Genomic DNA, 18,649 nt, shown 5'->3' with positions numbered 1-18,649 from the left:
TTTTTCATCACCAAGATGCTCAAAGTATAGCAATTTCAGAATTTTATATTGAAAGGGACATACCAAAAGGATGTCAAAATTCAGAAAATTTCAACCTTGCTTGTAAATAGCCTTTATAAGCTCTAATATCTAATTTCAGTAGCTTGTAGTGTTTCACAATACTTTATTTCATGCACCACCAATATCCTTCTATGTTTTCTTATCACAATCATAAAAAGAACAATCTAGTAGTTTGCTGTTTGCATACACCATCTGCTCAACTGTGTTTTATTATTGCTTAAAATCAATTGATTCCTAGGCATAGCACTAAGGAAGATTTGGATGATACGGCACTTAGCACCTGAGGGAACTTAGTAATGCATATCAGAGAGTATATCAGATCAGAATGCACAGTATCCTGTCTCTGATAGAAGAAGCCTAAGAGAAAAGGGTAATAACACACAAAACCACAGAGTTACCTTCCTGTTATAATTTCCTAGTCATAGCAATTAAAGTCTTAAGGATCTCCTGAGATAGATGTAACACCAATGTGTTTAGAGGAAAAATCCATGAAGAGCCTATGTATCTGAATGAACAGATTTTGAACATAGGTCTTAAAAAAAATAATAAATAAAAATAAAATAAAATAAAATAAAATAAAATAGAATAAGATAAAATAAAATAAAATAAATAAAATCAGTGGTGTCCCACAGTGAACACACACTTTTGCATTATGTGCATCAATATACCTCCTGTTGCTTTTTCTCAGCACGGACCAACCAAGAGAAAAGAAGCCTAACTACTATGTGGTTGGACCTGATGATCTTTAAGGTCTTTTCCAACCTGAGCGATGAGTCTGTGATTCTACTACTCTGTGAAGATGACATGCTAAAATGCAATGAGTTTTGCCTCAGCAGTTCAAAAACAAATTTTTCATTATGTAATTTTTTTTTTTAATATAGCTAACTTGACTTGCAGTGAAATGTTAATCCCCCATTCCTCATAAGCTGTACGCTTGAAAACTCTTGATAACAAACATTACGCAAATCTAACTCAGATTTTACAGAGATTTTCATTGGGGATCTGTCACAGTTGTACCCTCCCAAACATTCTACCAGCAGCAAAACATTCCAAATAACGCATGCTAGATGAGACGGACTAAATTGGTCTTAAATGAGCTACAAGCTGATTGGCTGTTCATTGTGTGTGTGCATGTGTGTCCGTCCCTCTCCTCCTCCCCAGACCTCATGTTCATCTTCATCTCAAGCCTAGTACACCTCTTTCCCTCAAAGCTTCTAAGGTGGAATGATACAAAGATGGTAACCGATATTCAAAAGGTTATTTATAAGGAAAAACTCACCGATACGGATGCCTTCACTGGGAAACGCCGAGGTAATCTCCACCAGGAAGGGATCTCCAAGAGAAGCTGCCTTAGGGGTGGTCAGCCCTTAAATGAGGTCTAGAGGAGGTGGAGTCGAGCTCCATCACTTCTGGGAGCACAGCTAAATTACTCTCACCCATGCTCCCACAGCTGACCCAACACTTGCCTCAGCTGATTAATCAGAGGTTCAGGCTGTGATTACCAATTTCCCATACAGAGCTCCAAAAAGTTTCATATGTATTCCTCATTGTCATCTGGTCTCTGTTCAAAGCCTTTAAGGAAAGCTAGTAAGAGAGGCTCAGCAGAACACAGACAGCCACCAAACGAATATGAAAAATCTCCTAGATTTCTTAGTGTCCAAGCTAAGTCCATCACTAAGAGTAAAGTAGTTAATAACAGAAGCAGGGAAGCCTTCTTTCCTTGGTACTACCCCATATTTGAGACCGGGCATCCTCAAATTGCTGCCTCAGCCCAAAGTTTCCTTCCTCTCTCAGAGTCCTCAGATGATCAACAGCCAAACAGCTCTAGGGAAAAACAATACTCACTTGCAGTTGACAAGAAAACTTGATTACATTTTGTCAGATACTGAGCAGGCTGTGATCAGCGTGTTTTTCACATCCATCCATACTTACTAAACCTATTTCCAGAGTAAAAACACTCATCCGCCAGGAAGTAACCAGTATAAGAACATCTCTTTGGTGTGTTCAGCAACAGACTTCAAAACAATGAAATTATACTGGTAACGTCTTGCAGTAAGGTTGTTTCCCTGTGACTCATTTCAGGCTTTCTGTCCTGCAAGTTACAGCCTTCCACTTTTCTTTTTACTTGTACAATTTTGCATGAAAGTTGTGTTCTGCCATCTGAAGGAAGATGCCAGACTGTATGGAAAGTCTGCGCATGTTGTATAAAGAAATTGTTAAATATGGTTTTTCATAAGGAAGTCCCAATCAATTTGATGCTTGTCTGCAAGCATGAGGTCTGGTTCTTCATTTTCAGGGTATTTTTTTTTTATTTTTTTTTTTTAATTTCATATGTCTTTAGATCCTCTGTTTAGTTATTTTGGACATACAATGCACAACACAGAGACACTAGGTGACATGAAATTCATCTCAGCTACAGTAGGAATCTACATCAGATAAATACAAAAGCTGATGGATGAATTAGCTCATATTTTAGCAAAACAAGCTTTATTTCTACTGTTAAAATAATTTAGTTCATTCAAGATCTGATACCTCACCAAAACTGTACCATTCTTTGTATTCTATGCCAGGTTTACTTCTACCCCTTTTTATAGTCACCTGAGATTTTCTAAATGTTCTCTACTCACTATCTTGCCAGTCTAGGGTTTTAAAAAAGTCTGTATCCTTTTCTGAACTACTTTATTCATCTTATTCCAACTCCCCTAAATACAACCTTCTAGTTTAAGAAAATCTAGCAAAGATATCTCTCTAACTTTACCCTTTCACCACTTTCAGAGATAGATTTGATTTCTCAGGTCAGGTTACAATCATAAGTAGTTGGAACTCATACCATTACCTTACAATTTTAAGTCCAGAGCCTGTCTTCTGTAGTCCAATACTTTTTCATTTAAATATAGAAACACAATGAAAAATTATAACCGCATCACTAAAACATGTCTGGATTCCAAAACACCAAAAAGGAAAACTGTAACAAATAAAAATATAACTATGGAAGTCAGCAGTTTACCTCCTCACACTTGAAGGCCTGATGGCCTTCAGCATGATACATCCCAACATGACCTGCCTAGCTGCCCTCGCATTAGCCACCAGTATAATGAAGCTTTCAGGCCAAGAAAGAGTCCCTTTCCCAGTGTCCTCCTTAAGTCATTGTAGGACTGACCTTGACTCTTTTATCTGTTATTCACAATCTGCTTTATATTTGCTTCTAGAAAACTTCTCGGTCCCTTCCGGGCTTTTTTTCATGCTGAGAATAGCCATTACACTCCATTTCCCACGGCCTAATTTCAAGCAAGGACAGCGGAAGTGTCCCCATAAAATTGTGACCAATTTTGTTGCATTTTGATTCAGTTTTAAAGAATCTCTCAGATAAGCTCTTTCCTCCACAGCTTTATACAAATATCTGTCTTAGTACTGACTAAAAACAGAATAATAAATGTTCCATACACAAAATTTACATGACTTTGTGAAACTTATGCATCGAATATTCTAGAAACCCAGAAAAGTAGATTTTTTTTTCTCTAGCTTCATACTATTGCACTTTTGACTATAAAAAAGTTAGTGTTTTTAATTGCTCAATAACCTCTAACTCTCAGTTAACAAGCGTATGACATTTTGATCTTGATTTATACATTAGTACTGAAAATTTTTGTATTTACTATGCTTCAAAAAGAGAAAATGTACAGGACTTTCAAATGGTAACAGCTTAAATGCCATTAGCTAAAAAGAAATGGTTATGTAGAATCACCAAGGTTGGAAAAGACCTCCAAGATCATCTTTCCTACAGCCTCTGTTTCTTTTTAATGGAAGTACCTAAACATTCCTGGCTTTTTAGTGTGCTTTCCCAATACTGTCACCCTTCATTCTGAGAACAGATTGAATGAATTTGTTCAAAAATTTACTACTTCAGGGGACAGGAACATTCTCTTAAACTATTAAAAACCACATGCATAAAAAAAAACAAATGCAGTAATTCACATGAGCAGTCACCTCTGCCATCCAACCTCATTGTTTTCATTATTACAGCACAAAAAATAGGATTTCTATGGGCTATGTAAGAGCAGAAAACAAACTTCGGTGTCTGTATCCTCTTCATGTAGGTGTCCTATTTGGAAAGACTAGGTTTTGAAACAATAGGCCTTTCTTCAGAAGGAAGATGTTTAACTAAGCTTTTCTTAAAACTTTCATCAATTCTTCAGTGGAGCATCACTGGGTTTTGAAGCTTTTTCCACAATACCAGCTTAATACAAGACAGGGAGTAAACAGCAAAAACCAACCTGTTTCTGTAAGCTTCGATCAATGCCTAGACCACCTCACTAGAATTGCCTTGTTTCATTAAAGAATACTGATCAGTTTCATATAGTATTTTGGGTGTTACTAATTATTCAAGCACTGAGGTCATGTCTTCCACCTAAGAACATTTTAAACTGTTGGTTTCCAGAAAATCTCTATTTTACTATTATTTCTACTAGCCTTAGAAGAACCTATTTTCCTACATATTAGCACTTTTGATTTTTTAGCCAGGTTACCAAACTTATTTCTTTCTCCTAAGAGGAAAAACAGGACGTGATGACAAGAAGACTCCTGTTCATCTCTATACTTATCAGAAGCACCATAGTACATTTTGTGTTAGATCAGATACTGCAGTTATATTATTGATCTTCAATAAGGAACACGTAAGCTCCCACATTAGACAAATAAATCAGACTTCCTCTATTTCTACCTGGTATTTCCCCTCTCTCTTCCCCAAATCCCCAAATTGATATCACCCAAATGAAGGTCAAACCACTTGTAAAGTAGGAAATATTCCACTACTCTATACACTTACACAAAAAGAATGTTTGTAAAAATAAGATCTCAGGGAATGTAGGTTAGTAATGCTATTTCTGTTAATAAATGAAAATAGTCAGCCACAGTATTAGTAGATATACTACACGTGGCAGCACTGAATATTCTGTAGATAATAAAGTTGCATAGATCTGATGTTTATCTTCTCCTGCCCCCTGCTTTCATTAGCATCTTGCTACACTACAGAGCTTTTAGCAGCAAAAACACTTCATAAACTTGTATTTTCAGAATATCATCAGATTCTTCAATTCTGAAACTTATTACTTCACTGTAAAGTTACTGCTTTTTCAACAATATTAGCCCATTTTTGTACTCGTGTAATCAGTTATTAGTAAACGACAAACATCCCATTGAATGCATCAAATGATGTTAGATTCCCATCTTAGGAAATACAGCTGCAGTTCCAAATGACAATGCAACATCAGCATATGCTAGCTAGAAAATTACCAAAGTCACATTTTTAATATAGCAAGAATTATCAGCTAAGTCAATAACCTGAATTTAAAAAGTTCAGCAAGAGTCACAGAACAAGCAGCCCCTTTTATTTTCTTCTCCTCGTGTCCCCATTAACTACTCCAAATGTCCTCACTGCCTAGATTTCAGCACGTGGTACTTTCAATACACTTCTGATGAATTTCTGTAGAGGTCCAGTTTTTAATGCTCCAGTATTGTCAAATATTTGTGCTTCTAAGAAAACCAAGTTTATAATGTGGGGGAGGCTGCATATTTCTGGCACATGCAATTGTGCAGATGTTATTCCTTAAGGAAGACTATCTTGATTGCCTCTGTGAATAATGGCTATGAGATGGCAAGGAGCCAACAGTTCTCTTATAGCAGAAGGTATAAAACCACTTTCCTACTGAAAGAAGGCCCCCAGTAGGATAATATATTATTACGCATGATTCAAATTACAGGATCTGCAGCAGGGGAGCTAGTGGCTGAATCAGGACAGCCGCACACAGAATACTGATGATGGGATGATGGAATGCATCATGCATTAAAAAAGCCATAGTTTAGTGTTTAAATCTTCTGTATTTTCAAAGTCACTACAAGGATCGATATATAACTGAAGCTTCATATAGAAATTGTACGTTATTGTGTGCATAGAGGGGAAAGTCATCATACTGTAACAAAAATTCTATTTAAGAATACTCCTTGAAATAAAATTTTGTTTTACCAGAAACTGTTGACCTTTTGAAGCCCACTAGCGACAGACAGAGCATTAATTTAATAACACAATATTGAATTTGTCTCCTATCTATCTGATGCTGTTTCAGCTATCAGAATACTGTAGAACAAAAACTTGCCTCATTAGACTATGCGGTCTGAAATCTCTGCATTCCACAGTATTCTGGGCTGTTTTTAAATTGTTCGCACAACAAATCACTTTACCCACAAAGAACTAAATCCAAATGTTCAACACAATGTTGGCTTGCCCAAACATTTTCCATTTATAATTGAACGTATCTCAAGAAAATCTGCATGTTTATTATAAAAAACAAGCCTATTCCCTAATACGAAAAGCTGGCTAGAGAATAGTTTTTCAAGCTAAGATGTAATCTTTTCTGTGCAGATTAAGCACATCCTAAGTATAAAGAGAAATAGCTAAACAAAAATTCTATATTTTGCTTTTTCTGCAACATAGCCTGAAGCAGTATGCAAGCTTTCCTTGACTTCCTTTCAGACTGGCTCTCGTATTCAGTTATTCTGGTAAATGGATGCAAATCAGGTGCATTGTGTTGAGGTGGAAGGAAGGGGGTGAAATTTGTTCAGAAATGATCTCAGTTCTATTCATTAATGAAATGACATCTTGGCTGAAAGTGGTGAAGAATGGAATATAACAGTACTGAACTTCACTCAGTTGTAACAGACGCATGTAAGAACCTTTAGAGAAAGCGAGATATGTAAAACAGCCATAGCGAAATGAATTCTGAAGCATTAGAATAAGTAGTTAGATCGTGATGGCAGCTAAAGATGCAAACTTGATGCTGCAGTAAGACCCGTTTTATCTTCCAAGATGGTTAAATCTCATATTAGAAATGGAGGAAGCAGTACCACATTAGGTAAGGACTACAAGGAAACAAACATACATTAAAGTAAAATATATGCACAGTATTAACAATAAAAGACTCAAAGTTTTTATCGGGCCAGCAGAAAAAAAAAAAAAAAAAAAAGAAAAAGAAAAAGAAAAAGAAAAAAAAAAGGAACAATGCCCATGGTTACCTGCAGAGACAGCATATAGTTAAAAAAAATTAATAATCAGGAAAAGTGTAGCCACTGTTTTGCATAGCGATTCAAATTATGCTGGCAGAATAATTAATGGAGGACCTAATCTCTGTGAGGGGAAAAAAAAAAAAAAAAAAGAAAGAAAAAAGGATACGTTAAACAAAGTTCATTACTGCATGATGTAAATGAGTTTCTCACCAGTGATGTCACTGATTGGCTGGGATGTAGAGCTGGTTTCGAACAGTGCAGCATGGCCGGATTGGCTGCTAGCTCTTCTGGTTACTGCCTGCTTGGGCAGCAGTCGAACCAGACACTTTCTGTCTCTCTTGTTGTCGTTTGAAGCAAATCTTGTTCAGCCCAGCTGTGTCTCCATAGTAGTGGCACCCTAAGAGAGTCTCCCTCCTGCTTCCCACAGCTCATCTGTAAGGCGGTCGCTGCTGTGAAATACCAGCCTTTGGCACGGAGCCCAGACTGCGTTGTTAGATCCGTCTATAATACAGAAAAGAATTTTTTTAAAGCAGTTCTTTCACCGAATTACATCCTAAGAAGGATTAATAAGCACTAAATTGCAACTGATTTAGGGACCTTTAAATTATATAGCTAGCACGCTTTCTGAAATAAAACATTATCTGACCTGCAATAATACATCATCATTGGTTAAATATTTAAAAAAAAAAAAAAAAAAAATTAAAAAAGGAAAAAAGAAAAAAAAGAACAGGAAAGGAGGAGAGAAAGGAATGAAAAGAAGCAATAACTTCTTTGTTTACCTTGATTACAAAAAAAAATTCTTCATTTTTTTTTCCCCCCAGAACGGTTACTGATATCTCGGTGCTACGGAAAAATATTTTAAACTATCGCCAGTTTTCTATTTACATCCGAGGCATTATTTTCAGGTTAAGACAAGGGATCTTAATTAGCATTCTCTTTAACTATGCAAACTGAGACAGGGCATGAAAGAAAAATGCTGTATGGAAGAGAGAGAGAGAGAGAGAGATGGAGAGAGAGGAAAAAAAAATCTGTGCAGCTTTTACAGTTCAGCTGTCTGACCCCCTGCAAAAAGAATGCAGTCATATCAACTTTGCCAGACAATGGAGTACCTACAGGCTTTCCTCTAGACAAGTCCTTTATAACCAGTCAGTATTATGTGCTGCAGACAGTGGCCAATCGCTAAGCTGCTTTCTGCAGCAGTGACACAATAGGTGCACTGGCCACACTGTCCTCCTAGCCTCTGACAGCAGTTCAGGTTCATTTTTCCTATGCTGGAATACGCACATGTCTTTAATGTTCCCACCGTATAGAAAAAAATATCAAGAGAAGCTCGCTTTGTTTTCCTATAATTACATCAGCCTAATTACTGCAGCCAAGCCGCAGTGCCACTGCTCAGAGAGGCGCATAGGCATGCACGTCATATAAATATGCATGAGCACGCCTGCTTATTTAAATACAAAAATGCATCAGTTGCTGGTGGTGCCTTTTTGTTTTTGTTTTCTGCACATCATTCCCCTGCTCCAACACCCATTCCTGGTAAACTGTATGAGTGAAGGATGCCTCGTAAAGATGGTCACCATTTTCTCCTTTTATTTATCCCAACTTTAATTCATTTAGTTTTAATTGCCAGCATTCAGTAGGAAATAAAATAAAAAATTCAAATGCAGATTGAGTCTCTGTTAGTAAGGGGAAGGGTTATTGCAGACCTAGGGCATTTTTCTCCCTTGTCACTAAACATCAGAGTGAGAGCCTGTAAATGAATCTGCATGCACTCCATCACAGCCACGCATCAGATGCCCAGTTCTTATTAAAAGCCTGATGATCCCCCAGCATGTGCATGCATCTAGTCTGCGTGTTTGGGTATTCTGTAATTACAGCATCTCTTGTAACAGTACCTGAGTCTGCTCATATAGCCAAAAGATTAAATCATCACCATTCACATATTAGACAGACGTAATTGTGCACATTCTATAGCGGGAATCGCCATGCTAATTTTTGTGATTTTATGCATGGGATTTACATATTCATGAAGAGAATAGCTGTTATGACCACCGACAGAGCAACACGAAAAGAAAGACACCATTCTTTAGCAGACAGTATACAAAACCTAGGGGGAAAAGACACAGCATATGGCGACAAGGAGAAGGTGTTTGGCTTTCAAGGGTTATTTTATTTCCTATTTATAAATTCTGGGTAGACGGCTTACAAAAACACATATGTATTCTGAACACGAAGGAAGGGTAAATTTGTGTTATTAACAATCATCTGCTTGTATTTGAAATAAAATCATTTTACAGTTGGCGCCCAATGTTCTGCAAGTATCATCTTTGGACTATTTTCAGTAGATGGATGCGGGATGCGTAGGGCATATTTGTCCGGAAACACAAAAATACTAATGAACCCAGAAGGAACAGAACTTCTGTCTGCTACCAAAAAATCTTGGTTTCATATTTTAATACCTGCCCTGAAGTGTGAGTTATCTACCTTTCCCGGGAAAGCTGATGTTTTTTGATACCATCGGCATTTTGATTCTCAACTTATTTGAATGGTACATTTCCAAATATGATAAAATTTATCCCATTCAGAGTGACTTTCAGGATTCACTGTTGTGTACATTAAAAAAAAAACAAAAAAGAACACACACAAAAACAAACAAACAAGAAAACACCCACTGGAGGGAAGGTAATTGAGGCTGTATTGTAAACACATTGATATTTCTAACAATTGCCTCAGATAAAGCATGTGTAACCTCTTACTGTAACATTGCAGCCTTTGTGTCAAAGCATAATTATTTTTAATTATTTTTTTTTTATTATTTCTCTGGTATCTGCCACTCTACAGCCCAAATTTTGTTATAAAAGCTAGATTATCTTACCTACAGATGTGTGGTTTTTCCGTGATCTCCCTAAATTTTGTAAAGGTAAGACTATAGACAGCAAGGCGCAAATGTTTTCATTTTCCAATGGGAAACGAGAAATTTTAATGCATTAGCCGTATGTTTGACAGCCTTGTTGCATATCAGTTTTCACAAAACACTACTTAATGCTACCACAAAAGAACAGAGCAGAGCTTTTATTTTTCCCTTATCTCTGTATATTACATGTTTGTTTGAATCGAAGTTACTCATTCCAATCATGGTATTTAACTCCCAAATAACATTTTTAATGAAAGAAATCACATCAAATTGTATATGATGCAAAATACAATTTTAATATGTGTTTGACTTGTTGATAAAATATTTTTACTAATGTAAGTAGCTAGATTGGACACACTGAAAAGAAAATGGCTTTTCTCCAAAACAGATTTTCCCCAAAATTAAGATTAAAAAAATTGGTAAATCCATTAATATTTACTGAAGCATATTTCTGCAACCAGATCGCTGTTACTGTTGCAGTCAAAATAATAAGCTGTCAAATACCTGCTTTGTATTTGCCTCTGTCTAAAATTTAAACTCCAGCGATTCCAAACCTGCCAGCTAATTATTAATTTCTCAATTCAGCTTAAATAACTGAGTTAGGACTTCATACTGTATAAAAATAACCGTCATTACAAAAATAGAATTTTTCAGACAGCAGAATATTAGCACAGTTTTTAAGGTATGAACCTCATAAAATCCATAGCTTGGTCTCTATTCAAGATCTCCACCCAGGATGTCAAGTACATTAGTGCTAATTTGAAGCTTTTGCGACAAGATAACGACTGAAAACCTCAAGCATTCATGGAGGAATTTGAATCAGTGCTTTGCTTAAAGAGAATAAGTAAGTTTTTGTTCAGTGTTTACTGGGAAAACAAAATTAGTTCATTTCCTTTTTGGGGGGACAGACTTGAAGCACTGAACTAAATAAATACCTGTAGATGTGAACAGATTTTTCTCTTATTTTATGAATGAACCACATTCTACTGCATTTTTAATTTAACTCATCCCAGCAGAGAAAATACGCATTACAACAGTATACATTAATTATTTTCAGGGAAAAAAAAAAAAAAAAAAAGATAAAATCAGATTACTTATACTAAGCATCAAATGTACATCGACACTTAGAATAATGTTTCTTCTTCCAGGACTGCATCACGTATCACATATTGTAGACAGGTTTTCTACACCCTTTTTTAATTGTAATTGCTGTTTTCTTTAAAAACAATCACATTTTGTTCTGTATTTTTATAACAGATAATGCCAGCAGCCTTAGTCCCTCGAACTCTCATAAATTCTCAGAATACATTACGTTACATCAAAAGCATTAGTTACAATGATATTTGGCACACATGCTTGCTACATCTTCAGTTTCTGAATTATGATCTGAAGTTTCAAACAACACTCAGACTCTGGCATCCATATTTAAACTCTGGTCCTTACTTCATGCCACAAAATTACATCTCAGCTGAAATTTAAGATCCTGAGCAAGTAATCTGACTTTCAGATAGTTCAGAGACCCACAGCTCAGTTAAACACGAGTTCCTGTTAACTGAAATACCTTAATACAATACACTTTGCTTTTGTAAAGAACCTGGTGCAAATATTGACCCAATCTATCAATTTTAGTAAAATGTTAACAACTAGTATTACCGCTTAAATTTGTGGCAACATAAGACTAGCATTTGGGCTGAAAAAGCTATGGGTAAATAAATTTGCAGTAAGGGAAGTTTAGTTATCACTGGTGCTAATCTCTGGAGAAGTACTGGAAACTTGGAAATTCACAGCCCAGCACCTGACCAGCTCGGTTGTGAACTACTGCAGTATAACAGTATTGCCAAAGACACAGAATAAAATTTACTGAAGGACCTCGACCACTGTACGTTACATGAAAGCAACAAGCCACAGAACCCTCCAAGGGAACAGTGAGATAACAGGGTTTTTTCTCCCTTTCAAAATTCAGATCTTCTTGGAAATTTTGCTGACTACAAACCCAATAAAGTCTGCAAATTAGAAGATAGGAGTAACAAAAGCAGGTAAGAACGAATTATTTTGTCCTAAAATAATGGCTTGTTCACCTGTAATATTATATACATTCTTTGGGGATTTTTTTGTTTAATAACGTATGTAAAAGTTGCCCTTTAGAATATGACTGAGATATCATATTCAGGAATTTTTTTAATGAACTAGTTTTAAGAATATATAAAATATACTTGCCCAAAGTCTTTGTCATTTAAAAGTTCTACTAATAAACATATCTTCATTTATCCCTTGAAGAACCTTATCTAAGGGTTATTTTTGCCCCTATTTCCTATTCAGTTGCATCTACCTCTTATTCAGAATTCATCCTGTTTTCAGGCTCTGCTTAGACTTCCTAATGAGGAAAAATGATTGATACACTTTTGACAGTAATTATTAATTAAACTGATTGTACAGGCATGTAAACATACGATAAAGCATCTATTTCTCTGCAATAACTACAGTGCTGCAGGCATTTTTACCCTGCAGTACACCATCATAACCCTAATTTCATTTACCTGTCTCTCATTTATTTAGGAACAAGATACTTTGGGCAAATTTGCATGGGCTATTAACCACGTGTACCTGACCTGTTGTGTGTTCACAGGTTATCATTAGCTATTGCTGTTACTGAGCTGATTGAACTTAATTGCTGTTGTTTTACCACTTTTCCTTCTATTTCTTGTATATGCATTGAATCTCTTTGTTTCCAGTTGCTAGCAATTTTTGATACAAGTACAAAGCCTACCACAAACCAAATGATAGATCTACCTCTAAACACTGTTCTATCTCAAAATGAAGTGAGATTCCTATGATACTGCTGAGTGTTTGAATTCCTTGGACCCAGAGACAAGGATGGTAATTTTCAGCTTCATTATCCTTCTTATTTATGATCATACAATGTCTTGGTTTGCAGGGGACCATATATAAGATCCAGCCCCAACTCCTGCCCTGGGCAGAGCTGCCCCCACGAGCTCAGGCTGCCCAGGGCCTCATCCAACCTGGTATTACACATCACCAGGGACGAGACACCCACAACTTCTCTGAGAAGTACCATCGCTGAGAAGAGGACTGAATAAGCAGGGCATCATCAGCAACGATGCTTGCTGCATTAAAAATAAGCATCTGGAACACACCTGAAATTTCTTAAACCCTAACTCCAGAACTGGAATTGAACAAGAGAGTCTACTTCTAATTGAACCTGTTATTTGGTAGTAGTTCAGCACAACATGTAGCCAGCAACCACAAGGGAAGCCTGTGCTACCCAACTATAACTCTGCTCATCTGTCATCTATTCTGTAACCTCAGGTTACCTCTCAAACAGAAAAAAAATAAAAATAAAAAACAAAAACTGTATTTGAAAGAAAATGCAAAGTTATAAAGTCCTCTAAGCACAAGATGTCTAAATACTAGCTACAAGATGTCAGGAGCAGGATGAAAGGATGACAGTCCCCACAGCCACAGGAAAAATCTCTCAGGGAGGCAGCATCAGTGCAGGCGGCTGTGTGCCTCTGATGAAAGCAGCTTGGCAGCTAAGGACTGACAATGATGGGTACCTCTGCCATCTTGTTACACAGGAAAGGTCTACCCAAAGCACAGAAAACCTCCATACACTGGTAGATAACACGTGCATTGCATCACATAAACTAGCAGTCAGAGCAGGATTTTAGCACTTAGCACCCTGTGCTGGGGCTATTGGAGCCAGCTGTGTTTAGCACAGGACAGCCCCAGCCTCACCTCATGTACAAAACATGTGAGAAGAGTATTTAGTGTCCAGTAGGTGGCTTCCTCCTCCTTGCAGGGGCAGGCAAACAAACAAACACTCTACACAATACATTCCAGCTACTACCTTGACTCTACAAAGCTGGAGTCATGAGAAGAAACACTCCTATAAAAAATGCTTCAAACCTCACTCTGACTTCCCCAGGGTTCTCCTAAAAGCACTGAGTTTGGGCCTGAAAGATACAGAGGGGAGTAACACTATGGGGCGCACCAAGTACCTTACCAAGAGCATGGCTGGTATGAAGAACAGGAAGAGAACAGTATGGAAATGATAGAGGAAAAGGTATATTGGAAAGACAGTTTTTCACTATCAGCTGTTGTTCTACCCCATCTGGGCACTGGCAATTAACGCAACTGCACTGCAGCCTTTTGAACTCCTCCCCACAGGCAGGTTACTGAGGAAAGGAACGATTCCTATAATGCCTACTTTAACTGGCAAAGAAAAAAGACTCATCAATTCAGCCACAGACATGTAGTCAGGAGAATATCCAGATGAAGATATCTAATCACTTCCTCTGCATGACGGAGAAAACTTGAGTATCATTTACATTAGCTCTTTTCCCTTTGCATAATTCCCAGGAAGCAGAGCCAAACATCAATCAAAGAACACTATGTATTACGTTAATAACTAGGATTAATAAATTACAGGTTTCCTTGTATAAATATATGTGCATTCAGTGTAAGCTGCTGTTTGAAATGTATTGATAATTGTGAAAGGATTTGGACTATTCCCAAGTCAAACTGTGCACTCAACACAGTAGCAACTTTCCCTGTGACTTTCACTGTCACAGCCTGTATCATAGCGTGCTCCTTGATTTAAAACACCTATGTGATGCCAAAATCCAGTGACCAAGTTATTCCACAATGTCCCTTGGATTTAATGCAGCAGACATGTGACCTAAATGCACCCCTCCCAGAAGAGGGATGTTGGGCTTCAATATGCAGCGCCTGTGCCAGTTCTTGTGCGTGGGCTTCTCTACACACGTGAAGGAAATCCCTGATCAATAGGCACACGGTTGCTTTCACCCTGGCCTCCAGACAGAAAAGGTAAAGGCTTGTTCCAAAGCAAGGAGTCTGCTTTGTCAGAGGTTATGGCCCAAACAGAAGGTGCTGTGAAATTCAGGGTTCTCTGCAAATCCCCACAACTCTTTAGAGGGGTTAGGTTTGTTTTTTTAATTTATTTTAACTGAAAGTAAGGAGGAACACACATGACAAGTGTTAACCTTGCATTACTTGCTCTCCTGAAGGACTTAGATAGAAAAGGGAAGTTGCTACAATCAGATTATGCAAAAGGCTGACCAATCATCTGAGTTATTATCAACAGTTGACACATTGAAGCATGGTCAACTTGCAAAGCCCTTGATGTGCAACGTTATCATAAACTGATTCTGCACCTTAGAGATTGCCTGTGAAACCCAAATCTTTGCCCGTGATAAGTAATGGTCTGCTCTGGGAGCAAAAATATATGTCTACATATTGGTGCCACTTATAGTTGTCAGAAGCCTGCCTGAAGGACACCGAGTCAGCTTGCAAGTGGTGGCATACTTCAAAACTAATTTTCAATCTAGTTATTTCTGATGATCAGTAACTTGTCTTAAGAATAAATAAAGCCAAGGGAGATTGAAATAAGATGTGCAGAGGGACTATAATATGGCCAGTGTGAGTCATTTTGAGACAAAGCTGCTTTCTTCATTCTGACTGACGTAACAGCTTTTATGCTAAAGAAAAGCTAAGAGCTCAAGCAAACACTGAAGTAGAGAAAACAGTGCAAATGTTCCTCTACATGTTACTCTATTCCTGTTTTGCCAGAAAAGCTTTGGTAGCTTATGTAGGAGACAGGGGAAAAAATGTTAATTGTATAAATAATTTATCTTAATGTATTTGTTGAACATTAAACCAGTATTAATGCAATTATCTTCAAAATGCTCTTGAAAAGTATGGCTGTTACCTCTGTAATTTGAAATATTGGTCTTTAATCCCAGAGATACAAAGCTGATAAAGGTAAGAACTGGAAATGAAACACTCATCTCCTAAATTCCCCTACTGGTAATAGATATAATAGAAAAAAAAGACGAATCAGCATAATTTACACTACATGAGAAGTACATAAATAACATTTAACATTGCAATTCAGTGTTACTCAGACTTAAAACACTTGAAATTTTGATTGACTTTCATTATGCTTGTATAAAATACAATGTACAAGAAACATAAGCTTTGTATTAAAAAAAATAATAATAAAAAAAATCAAAGATGTTAACATGTTAACTCACCTTCAAGAAATAAATACCAGCAAGAAGGCAAGGGAGGAAAATTTAAGTAGGCACAATCTAAATCCCCAAGCCTATTTGCATTCATACAACTACTGTATCAAGCTGGCATAACATTAATTCTCCATTCCAGGAAGTTTTTTTCTTAGAAAATCAAAAGCCATAGAATGCAGCCTGAAGTTCCATATAAAATTAACAGGTTCGATTGTTAGTCTCTGTTTGTTTTTCTAACAGATTACGTTATTTGGCGTTTTTGGGTTTTTTTTTGTCTGGTTGTTTTTTTATAACTGAAGTTACTATCTCATTTTATATCTTAAGTGAAAGATGGCAAGAATCTTGTTTGCAAAATTATCAAAATCCATGTTCTTGTTAAGTATTCACATCACTTTTAAGTTAATGTCTCTGGTATGAGTGATAATGTACTTTACATCACCAACAACATTTTTTTGATTACATATTATTGTACACATGGATGCTTATTATCACAGAAAGTTAACGAGAATAATGATTTAGTAATATTCATAAAAATGACAGGTCATGAATTTTGCAAATGCCTAGAACCATGGTAACTCCAAAAACTTGTGGAACAGTTCAAATAAGTGAATCATCTGGAAATAAGTAAAAATGGGTATGAAAATTTAGCTTTCCTAACAGTTAATAAAATTCCTTCTTCTTTTTAGTGAACAACATTTGAAGTGTAATACAGGAACAGATAGATGGCTCTTCTATCATGAACAGTAAAGGAGAAACATTCTCTATACTGTTAGCTTTCATTGCCACACCTCTATATCTTCCCATATTAACGGAAAGGACTTGCATACCACAAGGCCTTCCATAACCAAATAGATCAGATCACCTGGGACACAATACCTGTGTTAACTCTTCCCTTGCTTGGTTGTTTTGTTTCAATAAAGACCTCTTAGCTCTCTCCTTGAAACCAGATTTGGTAGATAGCCAAAGGGACTGAAAAACTTAAATACATGTTCAAGGCACCATTCTGGGATTTCGCTGTGGGATTCCTATTGCTATCAATGGGAGTAGTCTAAGGATTTAGCTATGGAATGCTATGAAAACATACATCTTAGTGTTGCTAGAAGGACATAACTACTCTGAATTTGACTTCATCCCTATGCTTCCGACCAGGGAGGTTAATAAGAGGTTGAAAGAGAAGCACTGGCAGGATAGAGGTTCTAATATGATGGCAATGCTACCTTAGCCCGCTGGGCATTCAAGTCTATTTGAGGTATCACTTAACGTCACCCCTCTACAGCAAGCATAGAAATATTTGCTGTATGCAGTTTAAGTGTCAGTCCTCCCAGAACATTCAAGTGAGCAAAAACACCAGATAATTTAACATAGTCGACTTTAGTTCCATTTTATGCCACAGAAAACTTCTAGGTTTTTCTAACTTCTTGGACAAAAAAAAAAAAAAATCATAAAAGCTCACAAAATTCAGGAGCTATTTCAATTACTTATGTTCTTAACACTTCATGATTTAGCTTTAAGTTAAGCCTTTGATATGACTGTGAAATAATATGTGAGTTTTTATGCTCAAAAGCTTAGTGGTTTGCGTTGCAATGTAGTTTTATAGAAAGAAAATAGTCAAAAAAGGAGCATTCTTCAACACATGCAAGAAATAGTTTGCATTAATCATTCTGTCAGTAGTAGGAAAAAAAAATAAAAATAAAAAAAATGGAAAGGAACAGCACATATCCATAAGGCAACAAGGATGCAGTTAACACTATGCTTGGAATGCTCAGGATGGCAGGTAACAAGAGAAACCCAACAAGAGTTAATAGCAGAAACTCCATGGTGCTGAGATGCTATCAAGATTTTTTGTTGTGAAATAAAACATTCTTCCATGCAAGACAACGTCCCAACCTGCTTCACAGTGTTGGGGAAACATGGTATTTCATAGCTCCATAAACCTGTTCAAAAGATGTGAGAAGTAGTATAATGGTGAATGGTAAGAGAAGCACAACCATGCCATCACGTTGTCTACCCCCAAATGCTGTTGCACTGCAAATCCACATCCTCTGATATAACTATTTCAGCTAAGTACTAACACATCTGGACTAGCCTCTCTGCTACAAAATAGGCATCCAGACATGAAATCTCTAGGCCTAATATGACCACATAAAGAACACTTGAATAAAGACTAAATGAAGATGATCCGTGTTGAAAGAAATATAAATTGCAGAGGTGAAACACAGTATCCCAACTTAAAGTCAGAGCAATACAGTGATGTCTGTTCATCTGAAGTGATGAACTTCATTGCATCAGAAAATTAACACAGCATGCAGCACAAGCAATGGCTATCTTCCCATATGTTAACACAGCAGCATTTTTCTTTTTAACCCTTTAAAGGAAGGGGAGAGTACACACCCCCCCCATTTTATTCAGCATAATCCTCCAAGAAAAGAAGATAATTAGTTGCAAGGGTGAAAGGAAACTCATTTTATTGTATAGAGATGTGCAATATTTCCATATATATTTTGTTGTGATATAAAGATGATGAGAAATTAGGCATATGCATTTTTTCCAT

General features: G+C 36.8%; 1 protein-coding gene and 1 long non-coding RNA gene across 2 annotated transcripts in view; one reads left to right on the top strand and one right to left on the bottom strand.

The window, feature by feature from the left end:
* LOC107322457 (uncharacterized) overlaps nucleotides 1-18,649 on the bottom strand; it is a 416,365-nt gene that overhangs the window by 357,840 nt on the left and 39,876 nt on the right. Inside the window, exon 3 of the mRNA XM_085527597.1 lies at nucleotides 7,330-7,620. The gene's annotated coding sequence lies outside the window, so the exon portion shown is untranslated. The remainder of the gene's footprint in view (nucleotides 1-7,329; nucleotides 7,621-18,649) is intronic.
* LOC146762578 (uncharacterized) lies at nucleotides 11,814-13,420 on the top strand. Its single transcript, XR_014938997.1, has 2 exons — nucleotides 11,814-12,069; nucleotides 12,969-13,420. It is a non-coding gene; the product is annotated as an uncharacterized LOC146762578 (long non-coding RNA).

This window comes from Coturnix japonica, chromosome 1, assembly GCF_054131305.1.
Source record: "Coturnix japonica strain WE chromosome 1, WE-NBRP24, whole genome shotgun sequence".
NCBI classification, from domain to species: Eukaryota; Metazoa; Chordata; class Aves; order Galliformes; family Phasianidae; genus Coturnix; species Coturnix japonica.
This window is presented reverse-complemented; position numbering and strand designations above follow the sequence as displayed.